The sequence below is a fragment of the Biomphalaria glabrata genome, chromosome 17 (genome assembly GCF_947242115.1).
Source record: "Biomphalaria glabrata chromosome 17, xgBioGlab47.1, whole genome shotgun sequence".
Lineage (NCBI taxonomy): Eukaryota > Metazoa > Mollusca > Gastropoda > Planorbidae > Biomphalaria > Biomphalaria glabrata.
This window is the reverse complement of record NC_074727.1, coordinates 17,964,328-17,970,084: the sequence shown is the minus strand read 5'-3', so window position 1 is coordinate 17,970,084 and position 5,757 is coordinate 17,964,328. Positions and strand designations below refer to the sequence as shown.

General features: G+C 39.2%; 1 protein-coding gene across 1 annotated transcript in view; it reads left to right on the top strand.

Moving 5' to 3' along the window:
- LOC106068650 (tetratricopeptide repeat protein 38-like) overlaps positions 1-5,757 on the top strand; it is a 33,728-nt gene that overhangs the window by 2,521 nt on the left and 25,450 nt on the right. The window lies entirely within an intron of this gene.

Sequence of the window (5,757 nt, the reverse complement as noted above, 5' to 3'; positions counted from 1 at the left end):
GTCATAGTTATTCTCGATTTTGAGTAACTTCAACATTTCCTAAAACTGACATCCATTGAGTCACTGCCTCGTTTATCAGGAGGTCAATTGATTAGGACTGGTTTGTCAAGATTTCTTTTGGGCACTGCCAGAACAAAATTGCGATAAGAAATGCTTTCACCCCCCCCCCCACTCCTTTTTGTTAAAAGCATTCCAGAAGCGGACTATGTTTGCAAACTAATGAAAGGGTACGTAGTCTGTACGAGAGATATCATGTGGTGGGGGGAACACCTGTGAACTAATATAGACTGGGTGAAGAACATTAAAACATTTCAGGTGCGTTAAGAATTTCTGAGTTTTATTGATTCTACGTATTAGCGAAGTAAAACTAAAGATTTTGTTAGTTTTAAAAATAAGCCCCTACAGCAGTTCAGGTTCAGATCATCTTTAAACAAAATATTATGAGTCGGGGGAGGTGGCTGGACCACAGTTCATCCACCCGTTTAAACTTTTGATCATCAAAAATTCTGAGTGATCCACGGAAAAGTAGTCCGGGTCAAATATCCAGGAGACTCACTTTGAATTGAACGAAGCGCAGGGACACCCTTTTCCCCGATATTGCACGGTGAAGATGATCTGCAGGTTGAGTGAAAGGCGATTGGCCTCTAATTCAGAAAGTTGCGCGAGCTGGATACATAAGAAAGAAACACAACATGGCAGCACTAGTGTAGGATAGTTACTGAACATAGAAGATGGCTCGTATTCTTTAACACACTCTGTACTTTATATGGGGAATTGACCCATTTAAAAAAGAGAGAACTAGGGCAAACAAAAGATCTAGTTGCCAAACGTTTTCCTTGTTTCTGTTAAAGGGAAACTCCGATGGTTTTGACAATTTTTGATATATGTGTTTTGATTTACAGAATTTACAGATAATGAATATATTATTATTTTGTTTTTATTTGCAATAATAACTTAGTAATTGATATTTTTCTGACGTAATTTTCCTGCGCATCTAAAACGGTCAGACTTTCAACGGGTTTCTATGTGACGTCACACATGCCTATTAATTTAATCTATTGACTTCTGTATAACGGGAGACCATACAGTTAAGGTTTACATTCTCGTAAAAGAAATATCTCTTCGTCTATGCAGTTAGATCTAGATCTTGTAAGCAATGAAAAAAAATACGTGTTAAAGGAGATTTACAGGCTTGACTAACCACGGCAGTGTGTATCTTCTCGCCTGACCACTCAACACAGAACAAACACTATCGGTTGGTTGTCTTGTCATGACTGACTACACGTAGTCTAGACTAGCCTTACACTGACCAGTTTGTTCAAATCAGTCAGACCTGCGATCTATTTACTTCTTCGGACAGGAAGGGGCTTAGATGAAAATGTTACTTTTTTTCTCGAGTTGGTTGTCCTAATGCTTTTAAATCTATCTATCTATGTATAACTGTACCATATATATAGCGCTTGACTAGGCCGTCACTAAGCCTAACAGCTACTGTAAGAATCGGTCAAATCTAGTTTCCCTTTCAGTATTGTTGAGGGAAGTGACGTATGCCTAACCTAAAAACAAAATCTCAAAGAACCCCGTTTTTTTTTTAGATGTCAAGAATTTACTGACTAATTTATTAAATATAAATTTATCTAAGCATTTAAATAAAAAATTGTAAAATGTTTACTATTACAACTTTTTACGAAGAATTTAAATATGTCAATAACTCAAATTTGAAAAACCATCGGAGTTTCCCTTTATTATACGAGTTTTCGTAATTGAATATATTTGTAATCATCTAGACTTCACTTTTAATTTCAATTTAGTGTATTGAAGACATAGTCTTCGTCTTTCTTTTATTCATCCATCGTAGCAGACGATAGCAATGTCAGTCATCATATGAGCTAATAGCTTGGCGCGGCATATCCATGCCAGCGTTTTTGTCTCTTGATAGATTATTTTTGTGGAGATACTCGCTGCTTGGTCGTGTGGTTTGCGCGCTGGGCTGTCGTTCGGACGTATCGATGATCAAATCCTGCCCGCTCCCATTCCCCGTCCTCCTGCGGGAGGTTTGGACTAGGAAGTAAATTATCTTCAACTATGAAGGAACATCCGAAACATGTACAACATTTTTACAATATTAATCGGCATTTTGACGTCGTGGGTTTAAACTTTTTTTTTTAACCCCCATACATTCTTTACCTCCCTTTAATTTTTCAGGACCCTCCCTTAGCCTAGTGGCCTAGTTAACTCAGATATCATCGGTGTTTATAAGTTGGTGATTCATCTCGCTATGACACATTTCCTTTGATCAAGATTTTGAGTCAAGATTTTGAAATGACATCTAGTCACTGATAGTGTAGTAAATGTGTTTCAAGTCAGGTTTCAAATTTAAATAAATAAACTCTTACCAAGAAAAAGATGCAGAGAGATTTTTTTTTTATTGCTAGCTTTTATATACCTATCTCGCCCCACACCGTAATATCACAAGCGTAGCCAGAGGTGGTGGGGTTTCAACCCCCCCCCCTTAATGAGTTTAGTGACTAAATTTTTGCTTTGATTTGGTTTATTTTAGGTGAGATTTTAATACTAAACCATCACTTGTCCTAGCGCAGCCAAGGGGAGTTTGAGTTTAAAACCCCCTACCAAGGGGTTTTGCAGTTGAATCTCTCTCTTCTATAAAACAAAAACAAAAAAATAATGCAAACGACAATCCCCAAATTCCAAGAGTATAGCTAAGGAAGATTTTAATTTTAAAACCCCCTTCGAAATTAACGATAAAACCCCCTCTTCAATATATGACTATCCATTTTTCATTCCGGAAGGTTGTCATTGCCGGAAGTGGTAATGGATATAAGCACTTCACTACCTATAAAATGCTTCCTAATGGCATGCGTTTCAAATAGCCTCTGACAACCAGTCCAACTCCTGGCCTTCACGTGTGGCTCAGATATTGAGTCCGGCGGAACTGTTCTCACTGACAGGAGAAGGGGCAAAGGCGAGTAACTGGCGCCTTAACTAGTAAGCTTCGGGCTGGAGGGGCTCGTTAGCCATGGCTGGCTACCCACCTACGAGAAGGAAAACTCTGAATTCAAACCTCTGTTGCCTTGCAGCTATACCCAAGCATGGGAAAGGCTTCGGGAGTCAACCCTGAGGAAAACTCAGGAGCTGGGGACCCTAAGGCAGTTTGCAGCACCCAGTGCTACACTCTGGCAGAACCTGCGACGCCGCTGACCCCAAACTGTATCGGCACTGCCGTTCCTTTGGATACATCAACTGCGTGGATTAGGGGAAACTGATGTGTGGGCGACATCGTTCCGACCACAGCTAAGGCCCAGGCATTCATCTGTATTATATAAGATAAGATAAGATAAGATGATCCATAGTCGCTTCGTGACTGAAGGAGGCCATAGAGATTCTATGAGCGCAGCCAAGATAGGTTTTGTGTTTAAAACCCCCATCCAGGGGGTTAGCAGCTAAAAACCACCTCTTTCGTATAAAAAGAGCCAATTAAACATTCAAAATTCTATGAGCGTAGCCAAAGGGTGTTTTGAGTTTAAACCCCTCCAGCAGGTTTGAAGCTAGAAAATACCTCTTCAATATAAAAAAAGCAAATTACGCACTCAAAATGCTATGAGCGTAGCCAAAGGAGTTTTGAGTTTAAACCCCCCTTCAGCGGGGTTTGAAGCCAAAAAATACCTCTTCAATATATATATTTTAAAAAGCAAATTACACACTCAAAATGCTATAAGCATACATAAAGGGGTTTTGAGTTTAACCCCACCCCCTTTCAGCGTGGTTTGATGCTAAAAAATACCTCTTCAATATAAAAAAAAATAAAAAATTACACACTAAAAATTCTATGAGCCTAGCCAAGCCAAGGGGGGTTTTGAGTTTAAACCCCCCTCCTCCTTAAAGCTTTCTTAAAGTCTAAAACCCTCCAGGTGGTTTTAAGTTTTAAAATCCCCCTATAGAGAGTTTTGAGGTTGAAAACCTCTCTCTTCAATATTATTATAAAGCAAGCTACAGTCACTAAATTCAATTAGCGTAGTTAAGGGGGTTTTGAATTTATTAAAAAAATTCCAGAATTTTTTTTTATTTACCCCCCCCAGATGATTTTGATGATAAAACCTCCCTTTTCTATATAAAATCTAAAGCAAAATAGTCACCTAATTCCAAGAGCGTAGCCAAGAGAGGTTACAAATTTCTACCAGTGGCTGGGCTCCATCAATAAAGTGCAGTGAATAGTCATCTGCCAAAATTGAAAAAGACTAAATGTGGCTCAACAAAGATGGCTAAGACGGATTTTAGGATTCAGTTTTAGAGATCGGGTCTCAATCAAAGAAATTCTATGCCGAACTGGGATTCAACCCTTTAGTAAGTTTGTGACAGAGCGTCGCATGAGGTTTGCGGGACAAGTCTCTGACAAAATGAATTACGCATAAGAGTTGCGATGACATGGAGGCCATTACGAGGAAAAAGCAAACAGGGACACACTGGCGGATCCAGGGGGGGGGGCCATAGGGGCGATCGACCCCCCCCACTCGGCCGACCCCCCCCCCCCGAAGGGGGGGCGGACGAACTTTAGTATAGGATTCACACAATTTGTATACGAATTTATTACTTATGTTAAAAATATATACTAATTATTTATATTTCAACCTATTTTTAGATTATTTCGCCCCCCCCCTCTAGTATGTTGGCCGATTTGGTGGGGTCGGGAGGGGGCGATGGTATCAATCCCGCCCCCCCCCCTACACTTTCGAGTGGGGGGGCGGTCCAATTTATTGGTAGAAATCACAGCCTGCTAACAAATCAATCAAATATCTATATCTTTGTGACTTGTTATTGATATTTTAACCGATCTTTATATTATGTCGTTCCTTGTTTGCCGATTGGTGGGGGGGGGGGGGACGAATACCTCTTCTGCCCTTCCCACCTAAACCCTTTGAGTGGGGGGGGGGGCGGTCCGTTTATATGGAGAAATCATAGTTTGTGAACAAAATTAGTTGAATTAATATATAAATTTTATATTATGTCGCTCCCTTTCTGGTGGGGTGAGGGGGGGCGATTGCATGTACTGCCCTCCCCACTCTAGCCCTCTGAGTGCTGGGGGGGCGGTCCTATTTTTGTGGAGAATCATAGTTTTTGAATAAAATTAGTTATATAATATAAACTACGTATTGATATGTGACCCATTGTAAATATGTCGTACCACACTCTAATCTCAAATTGTATCATTAGTAAATTTAAATGAAAAAGGGTTGTACCAGGTGGTAGGGGCGATACATGCAATCGCATTTCCCCCATCGGACAAATCAATACTTTTTCTTTTTGTATTATAGTTAAGAAATTACAAAATTAAAAAAATCTGTCACTAATATAATTTATATATGCTATAAATTAAATTCTTATATCGAGTCGCCCCATACCTATTCTTTAATGCCAAATGCAATCTTTAGCAGAAATTAGTAAAGGAGAGAGGTTTAATCGTTTTCACTCTACCGCCATTCCCATTTCCAGACAGAGTTTTTGTAATTTCACATGAAGTTATCATAAGTATTTTAAGAAAGACTTTGCAATGGAAAAGTTAGAATTCAAACGAAATTTTTCAGTATAAGAGTCATGATTGAGATGAGTTCTAAACTCAAATAACATTTCCATAGTCACCTTTTCCCAACCTTTACTCAATCTGATATTTTTCTAGCTAAAAAAATGTGGGACTATAACTCACAATTTATACCATAGTTTCCATGAATACTATTTATCGAA